This window comes from Cupressus sempervirens, chromosome 8 (assembly GCF_028749045.1).
Source record: "Cupressus sempervirens isolate cs-2001-9-10 chromosome 8, ASM2874904v1, whole genome shotgun sequence".
In the NCBI taxonomy this organism is placed as follows: Eukaryota; Viridiplantae; Streptophyta; class Pinopsida; order Cupressales; family Cupressaceae; genus Cupressus; species Cupressus sempervirens.
In genome coordinates, this window is record NC_143125.1 from 460567702 (window position 1) to 460582755 (window position 15054).

At 30.4% G+C, this 15054-nt stretch overlaps 1 pseudogene; it reads right to left on the bottom strand.

Moving 5' to 3' along the window:
- Positions 1 to 8618: 8618 nt before the first annotated feature.
- LOC149543221 (uncharacterized) lies at positions 8619 to 10385 on the bottom strand (annotated as a pseudogene).
- Between the last annotated feature and the right edge of the window lie 4669 nt (positions 10386 to 15054).

The following is a 15054-nucleotide window of genomic DNA, read 5'->3' on the forward strand; positions in this document are numbered from 1 at the left end:
ATATGATGAATAGTCCTTTTCTATTAATAAAATATACTAAGAGTATATATATATTTTTAACTTGGGGGGCTTTTTATTTTATTTATTTCATGAATATTTAACTTTAAATGGTATTATGAGTAGTTTAAATATATTTTTCATTTATTCCACAGTGCACACTCACATTTTTGTGATTTGGGACTCAAAATTTTGATGTTAAAAATATATACAATAAAAAGAATTGTATTAAGGCAAGAGGAGGAGGAGCGAGCAACAGCTATTACAACCCACTAACCGTAGGTGACACCGAATTCATAATGCAGTTTAAAATAATTAGTACTAACGAAATTAATTAATACATTGTTGAGAACTAGTTTTTATTAATTTATGAAAGAATTTAAAAATAAATAAAAAATATAATTAATATATTAGACAATAGTAAAATGAATTAGAAATTTAATTTAATCTAAGAAAGTTAAAAATTATATGTTTGTTCAATATTTTTTTATTGTTAATTTAATTATATAAAAGGGTAATGTGAGGTAATTGAATATGATTATGTAGAGATCAATTTTTTTCTAAAGTAATTTAATTATTCACTATGGCTATTTGAATAATTGAAATTTTTTAATTCAATGAATGCATTAGTAAGAACAAATAATATTTTTTATAAAAATGTTTACAGATGTGTTTAATTAAACTAAAGAAATCAAATCTAACTTCTACAACTAGCAAGATTAATGTTTTGATATATTTAATTACAAAGCGGAAGCAAAACATAATGCTAAAATAATTTTAAAAATTTCACAAAACTAAAAAGTATGCTACCACTATTAAAAAACCGCATAATTTTTTTGTTTCAATTTCTTTAATCACATCCAAAACATAATTCTAAAATAATTTCAAATTGTTTAAAGAAAGAGGATGTTGATCAAACTTACAAAACTAAAAAGTAAACTATCAATGAAAAAATCAAATAAAATTTTAATTTCAATTTATTTACTCAGATTGTTCTAAAAGTAATAAGCTTAAAAAAACTTGTTAAACTCTAATTAAAGCTTAGTTGTTATATTCTTTTCTTCAATAAAATTCAAGAAATAATTCATTATAAGTTAAATAAATATAATATATTTAATATTTAAAAAAAAAATTGACATCTAAAATTGTAAAATGCTAAAGTTCAACCGCTAAAATCAAATTTTAATTATAATATTAAAAAATAGTCATATTAGAATTAAATAAAAATTAATTTTTATTATTATTTTAAAACAATTATTCCTTTATAATAACTAATTAAGCTAATTAAAAAATAAAAGCCAAACTATTTCATATGAGTGGAAGCATTTAAAAATTACATACAAGTCAAATGTAGATTCTTTTATATATATATATATATATATAATTTATTTATGTAGGTCATCTACAAACAAATTTTTCTGAGATGATAAATAACTAAATTTTGTATTGCAATTTTTGGTAACATTTTATGAAGAGAAAAAATGGTAAAATGTTTATAGGATGTTTTGTTGTAATGCATTTTTTTTTACAGGAAACTTTGTGGATTTGGCATGCAAGGTAATTTATATATTTAGTATTGTTTCAGCCTCTTAACTAGGAGTTTAAGTTGACTGCTAGAACGTTCAGGCTTTATGTTTCATATTTGATATCTAGTTGATTTAGTAAAATTAAGTTTCCATTCTTAGAAAGATTGAATCTTGTATTTTGTTAATGACAACTATCCAAATGCTATTCACATATGATACCAATTTTGTAGGCACCATATCTATACATGGACATTGCTCTAGAGAAATTATAGGTAGGCTGAATCTATTAACTAGATTAATTTTCTAAACTTGACCAAGTCTGCTCCATACATACAACATTTTAGTTCATTGTTGGTTTTTCAATTTTTGAGCTTTCATCATTCATTCCTAATTTCTTCACAAGGCTAGATACCAAGCTTCTTAAGCAATAAATTCAAAATTTGCTTCAATAGCACCACTAAATCATATATTATTTTGGTCCAATTTTGTACTAAATTGCAGTGTACAATTGGCCTAAATAACTTGTTCAATATTTTCTAGACTAAATTAGTAAAAATTACATTCACTTTTATTATTATATATGTTGAATATTGTTCACTATTTCATGCATTGATAAATTCAGAAAGCTATGTGATTAATTTGCATTTTATGACTTAACATTGCTCTCCACAAATTTTAGTTATGTTGAATTGGTGAAGAAGATAGTGACAAAGGTCATGATGGTCAATAATTCCAAAATCACCATCATTGTAGTACCCACTATCTTAGTGTCATCGTAATGCATGGTATACATCACTAGGGGCCATTGGGGATGAAGTAGACAAAAAGCCATCTAGTAGCAGTGCTGACAATTGTACACTATGGGTCTAGCACTTTGCGAAAAATGATACTAGGGCTCCTATATTTGATAGCAAAGGCAATTGAGACAAGAAGTTATGATAAATTCCAAATAAGATTGATTTGAAGCTGAAAACCCTTTTTATGTTCAACAATGTTCCACCTAAAGCTTCCAGAATTCGAAGCAAAGTTCTTCCTAGTTCTTCTGCCAAGCTTCTAGATAAAGATTTAATTTGTTATAATGTTATAAACTTTATAATTTTGTAAAGAAAATTGATTTTTCTCATTGCTCAAACCAATGAGAAATCTAAAAAATCATATTTTATGATTATAATAAATACATGTTAATAATAACTTTAATGTTTTGTTGGAATGAAATTTAATACTCAATCCTTATTGGTTATTGACTTGGTCAAATTATTATTTTGAGCCTAAATGATTCCATAAGTTATTGGAACTAAAAATAATAATAAGGTGATTTGTATACCCATCTTATTTCAATTATGTCATGAGTGGACTTGTATGGTCTTGTAGTCTCTACTTCTTTATCTAGTTAGTCAATATGTAATAATGTGATGTGGTGATACATCTTTATTTTGATATATGAAATTTATATTATCCAAAAATCCAATATGTAGTATTGAGGTCATCTGTAATGCATTGATGTGTACACACATCTCTTTATATATATGTAATAAAGTGATGCAGTGTGTTGGAAAATAGATTGTTCTTTTCTTTTACTCTTTTGGATGCCCAATGTTTGTGAACAAAAAATGATTACAATAGTTGGAAAGTTGTTACTAAGTGACTAAATTCCCTCTGAATTCTTAGGTACAACTCCCTTTTGTGTTTGTAATTTGCAATGAATTATGTTCTATGTCTAACTCTAAAATGGGGTATGTTCTTAACCTGAGAATAGGAAAGGTGAAACAAGTTAGGCCAAGATAAGAAATAACTTGGTTCGTCACGTTTATGGATTCACACATCTTATGAACCCACAAAGCTTAATAATTCAAAGATGTATACTATCTACAACTAAACTAATATTAGCAAGATCTTAGTTCCAAGAATGGAAAAGACTTAACTTGAAAGAAAGAAATGAAAGGGATTTCTCTTGAACTTCCAATAACAATACTATTATCTATAGTTAATAGTTTCAAAATAGGAGAACAAAACTCTATTCATTCCTTGATTCAATTCAAACAAAAAGAGAAAATATAAAACTAATGTATAAGCGAATGGAACAAAAAATGATTGACACAAAATACCCTCAAATTGTCTCAACAACATCAAGTATTTCACACCAAAGATTAGTCAACCTTTTATTAATCTTTCAAATCAGTATATATAGGATTTCAAGATGACCGTAATAAAATGGGACTAAATATTTTCATCTTCTCAAAATTGACAAATGGCAAGGAGCCAATTTGTTAGTTAGAATCATTACATCAAAATATGAAAGGGTGGGTGTAATTTTATCACTATTAGGGTTAATTTGAGGCAAGTAATTCCTACCAAATAATGGTTAGAATCACAATAATAACAAAACTAACTACATTACTCTACCCTCTAATTTAACCCCAATCTTAAGGACATCTCCAAGTCGGGCTTCTTAGCTCATAGCTACCTTGCCATCTTCCTAGAAGTGCACCCCTAAAGATTCTTCTTGGATGGGCATCCTCTATCCAAGGCTACTCACATATGCATATGTGGATAACTTCAAAATATTCTGGTAGGTTGATTATTGACCATGGCAGACTATGGAGATCTTAAATATCTCACATGCTCCATGCTATGATACTGACACTCGACCATGGTAGACAATGGAGATCTTAAATATCTCGCATGCTCCATGCTACAAGTAACATTGATTCTCGGCCATGACAAATAATGGAGATCTTAAATATCTCACATTCTCCATGCTACGAGTAACATTAATTCTTGGCCATGCAGACAATGGAGATCTTAAATATCTCACATGCTCCATGCTTTGAGTCTCATTAATATTCATGATGTTAAACCCATTAGCTAACATAATATTATCCACAAGTATGGTTCATCAATAAATTCATAAACATAATTAAACAAATATAAATCATAAACATACCTTTCTTACCTTCTTCATTTTCAAGAATCACACCCTTTCATAATACAGATCCTTTGAAAAGTCACAACACTTCATAGTTATAATCCTTTCAAAAAGTCACAACCCTTCATAACTAAAATCCTTTGTAAAAATCTAATGCTTTATAATCACAATATTTTTGAAGAGTTGCAACTATTCATAATTATGACCCTTTCAAAAGGTATGCATCCTTTCAATATCATTGATACCTTTTCAAAAACTCACTTATTTTCTTCATATTACTTTCCTCTTCCATTTTCCTTTTTCGAACTCCTCTCCTCTTGTCTTCCTTTTTTTTGTCCCTCTCTAAAATAAACTCTCCTCTCTTTTATATCTTAATTTTAAGGAGTCATGTCTATTTGTTAAACATCTCTTGACTTTTTATTACATTTAGTTAATTTATATTATTCCATATTATATTATTTATTTACTTACTTATTTGTGTTTATTTTATTTATTATTAAATTGTATTTAGAAATTTTACATACTTTCTACAATATTGTCTCCTGTATTTAATTTTATTAATTTCTCTACTTATTGAAATTTTAGTATTTTTTAAGTATTTAAAATATCATACTAAATATTATTTTATTAATAATATAGATTAAATAAATATTATTTTCTTTTTTGTTATATTTTAGTACTAATTTTAATATAACTTTATTATTTATTTAATAAAATTGTATTATCTAATAATTATTAAATTTCTACCTTAAAATGAGGATATGATAGTGGGATATGAATCACTTCGTCTTCTTTCCTTTTTTTGACTTTTCTTTATAGGCCTTGGTGGTGACAAGGATTGGAATCAACTCCTCATGCTTATGAACATGGACATTAGTATATCTTAAGAGCCACTCAAAATACTCTCTGGCTAAATCTTTGACGACATTTGACCTCTCCTATATTTCCTCCATAGCCACATGTACACAGCTGCCAAGTTTCTAGAGCTCAGACACTCTGTTCTAGTGATTGGAGGATATCAATGTCAAGCCATCTAGATAACTGGAGAAGTTCTTTTGCATGACAACCACTCTAATGATCCCTTTTTCTTGTCTGCTAGCTTGGGAATCTATATGCAAACCTCTTAATAGTTCATAGTCTCTGTCTTGATCCTTTTTCACTTTAGTTTCTGTTTCCTTCAATCCTTCCTCTATGGCCAAGATAATTTTAGATTTGAATTGCATTCTCTATAGCCATTCAAATAGTGGCTCATCTTCCCTAGGAAGAATCTTTACTTCCATAGCTTCCTTAGCCTTCATATGGATAATCATCCTCGGTAAAGAAATGCAATCTTCACTCTTGACTTTCTCTGCTACCAGGGTGGCTCGATTGGTTGAGATATTATCCTTCTTTTTTTTGAGCCTTTGTACTACATTGCCTATTTTCTCTATAATGTCAAATCCTTGTAACTTGATTTTTTTGCTCCACTCTCTACCAGTCTATCTGAAGTTCTTTCTTTCTTGTAGCTTGGAGATTAGAGCTTGAACATAAGTAGCAATAGGATCACTGGTTATTGACTTTCTTGAGATGCTCACTAATGGGGTGACTAACTTCCTGATGAAACCATTAAGCTCATGAATTTTCACCTTCATTCTAACTTTTGTTAGCTTAGGGCTTTCAAATTTTTCCTCTATCACATCATTCGTTGACTTCCACATGCCCACTATAGTATCATGTCTTACTTCTCCAAGATCCACATAATGTAGGGCAAAATAATCTGTAGACATGTCTTCAATTCTCCCTTCTTTAGTGGGCTTGGCAATCTCCATAGTTAGATGTCATGTGTCAAGATCTTGTCCAAGAATTGATAGGGTCTTCTACTTCTTGACTTTATTCAATGTTAATCCAGAGTGGATAGCTAGAGATAAAGTCTCTTTGTTTGGAATTCCCTCTTCTTTTCTCTTCCTTTTTCTATCCAAGGTGTCCTCAGTAGTACAAAAAGAACAATATGTGACTAAAAAAGCACTAAAAATTGTATATATGTGACTAAAATCAGTCAAGTGACTAATAGTAGTTAATATCCAGTCATTTATAACACTACTAAATATACTACTAAGTGATTTTAGTCACTGATTTTGATATGTGACTAAAATATACTACTAAACATACTATTAAATTAGTAGTATATTTAGTAGTGTTATAAATGACTGGATATTAACTACTATTAGTCACTTGACTAATTTTTAGTAGTATATTTTAGTCACGAATCAAAATCAGTGACTAATACCACTTAGCAGTATATTTAGTAGTGTTATAAATGATTGGATATTAACTACTATTAGTCACTTGACTGATTTAAGTCATTATTTTTTATCGTTGATTTAGTCACACATTTACTCATGTAATTAACAGTATATTTAATCACATATTTAGTCATAAATTTGAAAGTTGATTTAGTCATATATTTAGTTTTATATGCAATGATCTATTTGGTCATATAATTAGTATATTTAGTAGCATATTTAGTTATAATAGGGCTTGGTGGAATCGAACCACCATCCTCCTACTTTAAAAGCAAGTGCTCTTCCATTAAGCTAATACCCTTTGAAGAATAATCATACAATGTGTATAACATTGTATGAGTACATTTTGCAGCATATTTAGTAGTATATTTAGTTATAATAGGTTATGTATAGCATTAGGAGTTCCAGAGCTAGATGACTTGAAGTTTTTTTCAATCCTATCTTTCATTATATCAAGTATTCCAAGGAGTACATCAGAATATGTGCCTTTCTTAGATCATTTAGCTTGCAATATATGTGTAGTCAAGTGCTTGCATTTAGGTACAAGCATTGCTCTTCCACTTCTGATTTTAAATATTGCCTTAAATTTTGATGTAACATCACCAAGGTCATGCATTTAACATGCAATTATAGCTACAGATTCTGCATCCACCCTTTGACCATACAATTATACAAAATAAATGCTTACTTTTTAAGGAAAGAACATATGAAAAAAATTTATTATAAAATATTTTTCATTTCAAAATAAAATGGTGGCTACTAAGCCCACATGACATTGCTCCCAAATAAGGCACAAAAAAGTTAATTTTCAAGGGTAATAGTAACCAAAAGGAAGTGAAAATGTAACAAGAACACTAAAAAAAAATTACTTACATAGAAAAACAAAATTTTCCTTGAAGCCACATCAATGAGCACGAATAAGCATGCAAAGTGTTCCATAGGCATAAATTATATTTCTATTGTTAAAATAAATTATCTTTAAAAATTGGACAACTAATTCCACCCACATCCTTTGGAGGTGATAACTTGTAAGACTCCATGTTAGAGAGGCTAAAGGGGTTTTATACATTATTGAAAACTTAGTTACTCTATTTTTTCGGTTAACACAAAGGTCCAAGTAAAAATTCATATCAAAATTTTAGGTACCAAATTATTGTTATATTTTACTACTATGGTCCACATAGAACATCATATAAAAGGAAACTCATAGTTGATAATTAAGGTTGAACAAGTTACTGAGGTTGTTGTAGTTGAGGTTGTTGTTGTTGTTGGGTCTGTTGAAGTTGTGGTTGTTGTTATGCATTTGATTGCTGCATATGAGGCTATTGTTGTTGGGGTTGCAACATTTGAGGCTTTTTTTGTTGATGAGGTTGGCGTAGTTCTGGAAAAAGATGTTGTAGTTTCTTTTTTGCTCAAATTTTTTCAACATTACTACTAGTTGCAAGATAACATAAATTGGAAACTATAAGAAACTATATAATGTTTTTTTTCAAATGATAGCACTTTAACTTAAAAGAGTGGCCTCTACTGAGCAAGTTGCATAATCTAAATGTCTAACATCAATTACAAAGTTTCAAGTGAAGCTAATGAGATTGAATAAAATAATGTTGCTTAAAACCTTGCTTTCACATGTCACACTATTATAATAATACTTGTATCCCTCTAGAGAAGTATGCCCTATCCAAACACAAGTTAGTAGTGCAAAACTAAGGGCACTAACTAGTGCAACAGTTGTAATAGTCATGGTTTTAACAGACATAGAAAGTGCACTAGCAAAGCTAGTTGTCACAATTTCTTGTGACTATGTTGAGAATGTCCATGGCTTTATCATCAACATATATAAATGTTAATATTATACCACATTAACAGTCCTAAATAAATCAACAGCTAAGTCATAAATGCATTACTGACTTGTTGCAATCTAGATTATTGTGTTGGAGCCACTTGATAATAACCCTAAAAAATGAAAATTATGAATAAGTATTCTTAAGATATTTCGCATTCACTGAACTAGTTTGAGTCATTATGTTTATTAACAATGTTTATCCTGCACTTTCTTTTGTTGAGGGTGTATCGAGAGTGGTTGTTGCTAGGATTGAGTTGAAGCCTACACTAAAGGTGCTAGTACTAGGGGCAATTGAATCTGCTATTGAAATAAAAGGTGTTGTTGGGGTTGAACATTTCTCTACACAATAGGCACCTACTATTGTAATAGCTTACTAGAGGGTTTCTATTGTGATAGTTGCTACATTGGCTATTGTTGTGATAGTGGTTGAGCTTGGGAAGGAATCTGCTAAAGAGAGGAAGCAACATTTGGCTAGATTAGAGATTGAGAAATATGAAACTGCCCATATTTAGATGGTTGTTATGAATCTAGTGCATGGCCAAATGGGGTTTGTTGAACACATTTTTGTGAAGATTGCAACTATTGACCATACTATTGCAAAGACTATTGAGCCTGCAATTGTGAACAAAATTATGTGGGTTGTTGGGAATGTGGTTGTGAGTGTTGTTGCACCTGTAGATGATATTTTTATAAAGATGCTTGGGCCTGCATTTGTAATTGAGATTGTGTTGGTTATTGGTTATGTAGTTGAGAGGATTGCACATGTTGACCATATTGTTGCAAATTCAATAATTGCTGCAATTTTTGCAATTGTGATTGAGATTGCATGGATTTATGTTGATTTTGGAATGGCATTTGCAATTTTTGTTGCATTTGGTGTGTTTGTTAGACTAGTGGTAACCAACCTTAAACTTGAGTTTGATGCTACAAAGAAGATGAATTATAACCCTGTCAAGGACAACATCCAAAATATCATTAAATGTCATAAAAAAAATACTATCCAAACCATTTCTATAGCCAACCAAAAAATGCAATCCTTGTCAAAAGTTATCGAATTAAAATTTATCATATCGATTGGTCGATAGAAAAAGAAAAAGAAAAATCTAAAAAATACCTGTTGCAAAGAAGGTGTAGTCACCCTTGCAAAGCCTCCTACTAGAGTAGACACATGAAGAGGCCTTTCAACAAGGCCATTTACTGAAATCTGGGGGCCACCAATAGATCCAACATGTACATCACACTTGATGTCTATATTAAACAATGATACAAATCTCCTTAAAAAGATTAATGGAAACTCCCAAATGTTTATAATATATTATATATATAAATAATATAATCAACAAAGTAATACTGGAATGGCCTTACTAATGGTGAATGTCCTACAAGTCATGATCTTCTATTGGGAGTTTATGGCCTACCATATGGATGTTATCCAACTTGTGGGGATGGTATTCTCATGTTTTTTACACCCATCGGCTGCCAGTTTCTAGGTGCACCCTATCCTCTTGTGTGACCTCCACAACTCATAGTAGGCCTACATGAGTAGCGCAAATTATTCTACTAAATACATTATTTGAATCCAAATGGCCTCTTTTTTTTAGCACCAAAGCCTAGTCCTCTAAACATAGGGCCATTTCTAGATAATATAACAAAAAAATTAAAACTTGAAATAAGTTGGGAATAGACAAGTATTTCAAGATACATATTGATGAAACATGTTTTAGGTGATAAGATAAATAGAATTTTGAACCTTGCATCTCTAGCTTTGGTCTTTTAGGCTCTACAAACCATACAGTCAAAGGTTGCATCCCAACTACTGACAAATCTATTATCAATTTTTAAGATTTCTCCCTACTACTATTGATTGGCAAATGCATTTGAGTGCAAAAATAAGAAATGTTGAGAATTGATGAATTTTCAACAACTTAATCCTGCTATGCATCTTGGTTTTGAGATTTATCGAAAATACAAGGTTAATATTATTATCTTGCTTTAAAAATGCTAAAGTGTTTATTCCCCAATAAGATTTTCATATATAAAAAATTATTTTATGAATCACAAAATACCTTTTATTTTGACATGTGGTTGTGATTCCTATTGGAATATGAACAATGTGGATAACACTATCTATTGTGTTAGCATGCTGATCACCTAGGCATTCAAATTAGAATGTTTCAATAGGAAGGTAAGACTTGTTGATTTGGAACATGGAAGCAACATCACTTAAGATAGGAATCACAACTATAGTAGCAAATGAAGTATGTCACCACTTTTCTCTATCAAATGGAGAGATCCACACTTATCTATGGACACCAACTTCTTCCTTTGCATATCCAAATGTGGAATCTCCATCCAATCTCATTGTTGCTCACTGGAGATGCAATTTTTTTTTGATGGGTTAGCATTAAAGAACACATCAAGAAACTTTGCATGCTTTAACAGTAAGCTAAAGTTCAAAACTCATGCATAATATATGACAAGATAAAGCTTAGCATAAAATTACATCAAGAAAAGATATCAAAACAAAAGGTCTTTAAACATGAAACTTTATAGAGTATATTCTCAATAATGGTCTTCCAAGGGAAATGAATGATTTTATTTATAAGGTATCTTAGTAGGGAGTTCTTATTATTCATAACATCTACATTTGTATCATTGCACTAATTTATATGCAATCAAACATACTTCAAGTAATAAAGTACAAATTACAAGGCACAAGATACCTTTGCAAATAGAAACTGAATGCATCAATATCTAAAACATTGTCTATCCTAAACATGTGTGTAGCTATAAGATAGTATTGCAACTCACAAATTCCATATAGTATATGTATAACAGCTTTGATAAAAGGTCAAAAGAGGAGCATCAAACATCTATGTGTTGTAGCAACAAATGTCTATAAAGAAGCTCAAACATTAACTAGAAATATTTTAGGTTTTGCACATAAGCAAGTGTGCCTAATCAAGTTGATATGAAATTAAAGCAAGTTGTCCTAACTTTCAATCAGCATTAATACAAAATGTCAATCTACACACACTTCTACAATTTTCTCATCAAAAAATCCTAAATAAATTTAGGCATTATCCAAGCATGTCACATAAACGAGGAGTAGTGATGGAGAAAATAAAAGTATCATAGGTTTGTAGAGTTTTTGTGTCTAGAGATGCAACAATTAAGAGTTAAGGATTTAAATATCCTTAAAAGAAAATGTAAAATATTAGCAAAATCAAATTTTCTTCTACACCCTTCTAGAAGATAAGTTTATATCAAGTATATTATTATTAAAGTTTAAACTACTTATTAAATATGGTCCTAGCAAGAAAACTTAGAAGAGTATTTGTAGCAACCAATCTACTTCCTTATTACTAATCAAGCTAGTCACCTTTAATAGACATCAAACAATTTTTTATTTCAAAAAGCATGGAATCTCTTTCAAATTCCCAAGCTAAGTATAAGTTCCATGTATATGCTCATGTACCTAAGAGGTAGAGAAAGATAAAATAATAAGTGAATTATTCACACAAGGTACCACAGTTCTCTATTTATCATGCAACCTACTAACTTGGGGGATGCATCAGTTGAATTCCTTGGTGAATCATCCCATTGTGTGGTGTAAATGAGTAAAGAGGTTCAAAACATTATTTTTACTATGGTAGTTATATAAAGAATCCTCAACTTAGATCCTAGGGTAATCTGTACCTTTGAACAGTTATTAACATTCTTGAAGAGACTAAATACTAATGCCTCTCCTAATATACTCCACACCATCCATATAATCTATTTCATCAGCCCTTCATGAGTTCCTAAAATAGGAACAATTATCTCAAAACCCAATAGCTGCAGACTTGATTATAATCCCTCAAAATACCCTAACTTAAATTTTCCTTTTAGAAAATTCCCTTCAAAATTTCCATATAGGAAAATACACACTCTATGAAGGTGATGGTTAGAGGGGTCATTGAAATGTATTTTTATTGGACAATAAATGAGTAATATTGATGCTTTGATCAATATTATTGATTGTCCTCTATAACAACACAATTTTTACTATTTCTAAGATACTTTTCTATTGGTAAATGGATTGAATGGGTTCTAAAACATATTTGGATTTGTAGCACAATGAATTAACTCTATTATGGATGTAATTTGAGCACTAACCATGAATTGTAGAGTAGGAATAAATGATTTTTAAAAAAATAGTTCTAAAACCCTCATTTACTGGTGTTTGATCAATCATGAGTTGATAACTCTTATATTCACCATGGAAAAATCCTCCAATTGTGTGATATAACACTATACTGAGTCTTATTTTAATGTAGAAAATTTGATTTCAAAACACCACATGGTTGTTGACATATTCAATGTTCTAGCAAGCTTACATGGTAAGTTTTCATGGTTTTAACATTTAGCAATCAACTCAATTGATCTCCAATTGTTGATGTTTAAAGGTTCTTTGGAAGGCATAAAAAGGATCAAATAAGGTTGAGACAACACTAATAATCTCCTACAACATGTATGAAAATGCATCCATCGAAGATTGGCACTAATTTTGTGCACATATAATTGAGACTGTCATGCAATGATAGTCATAGACACAGAATAATTCTATTTATTTCTAAGGTGATCTAATACCTAATGAAGTTTAGAAAGTATCCTCATTGGTCTAATAGGCTTGCAACTAAAGGAAATGGTCTTCACAATGCTAATGATCTAAATCCCCATGTTTTATGTTTAAGGTAGTGACAGTCAACTTGTAAAGTTTATTTGTTGTTAAATATGTGATTTATTGTTACATTGTGTATGAATCAAAAAGAGGATAGAAAATTGACTAGCCTTGATGCCTTTTAATGGATTATGATTAGGATTAAGATTGTTGATACTTAATATTCTAATGTGGATAGATAATGCTTTGACTACGGACAATAGATAAAGACATTTTGTGTGATATGTGAAGTGGCTTAGTAAAGTACTCTTTTGAAAGGTAATGTAGAATTCTTACTATTGATGAACTATTATTGTACATTTCAAAATAAGGATTAGGCATGGAATAGTGGTTGTGACACTAAGGGCCAATAGGCCTTGAAGCTAATGTTGTAGCATGAATGTTAACCTTGAGATACACTATGGTGAGTAATTGATTTGATGATGCAAATGATGATAACTATGATGAATTTGAGGATATTTCTTTCCTAATGTATGGATTTTGTGAAGGTTAGTTGTGCTATGGAAAGATGTGGTTTCTTTGTTCCTTATAGAATGTTTCTATTTTAATGAGTTTATTTGATGAACAAATTTGTTGATCTTGGGATTTAATCTTGTTATATGCTTCATTGAGAAGCTAATGGAGTTTGAATTGACTATGGATCAAAAAAATCCTTGATGATTTTGTTAGTTATGCAGGATGCTCTGCATCAGGAAGTGCTAGATGGAGTCAAATCTATGGATGACTTGGGAAAACCAACAACAACTTGGATAAGTAGTTCAGAAATTAGTTATATGAGTTCATATTTTATAGATGTTCACCTGAATGAACAGATACAAAGGATTGAGATGCAAGGGACCAGTAGGAAGTGGTCCAAATTAGATAGAAGTTCATGAGTGTTGTCCTCGGTTGCACCTCTACACTTAGGTCAACTTTGTTACCCAATGATGCTTTCTGTTGGAATATTTAAATATGGAAAGAGTACTTATGAGAGTGGGGGGGTGAATCAAAAGTACCAAACTTTAACCAATAAAACTTTTAGGTGGAAGTAAATTGCATGCATGTAGATACATTAAGTAAACATGAAACTAAACACATGCATCAATAACTCATAACACTAGAATTTGGTAACCCAGAAACCCTCCAGGAATAAGAAGGTAAAACTGGGGTGGGGATGATACCCACAAAAATTACTGCAGCAATATTGTTCAAACACTTCTAATGGTCTGACCTGTTAAAGGCCTGCCCTGTTAAAGGCTTTACACTGTGTCAATAGTGACCTGGTTAGAGGATTTACAAACACTTAACATGAAGTGTCACCCTGTTAAAGGATTTAGTCACCTATTTAAAGGATCTATGAAATAGCTGTTAAGCTAACCTATCACCATAGGATTTTCATTCTAATACAATGGCTAGAAAGTATTAGGTATAATAAACCTGATAGTTTACAATCCTTGATTGCTGAATGCAGGCTCCTATTTCGCTTTGTCTGATCTTGATCCTTTGTGATCTGATAACCTTCGCTTCTGAAAATAGATTTTCTTTCATACCCTCGTTCATCCACACATATCATATATTTTTACAAATGAAATTTTGTCTTCCTTATAAAGACATTTGAGGATTTAGGGTTAGGTATGGATCTACGATCCATATTAAATCTTCATTTTTCACTTATTGTTTGCACTTCTTCTATTGATTGCATGTCTCTATCAATTTTCTTATTGGCTGCATGTAGATTGCACAGGAAGGATGAAAGATTTGATCTTATCATTAAA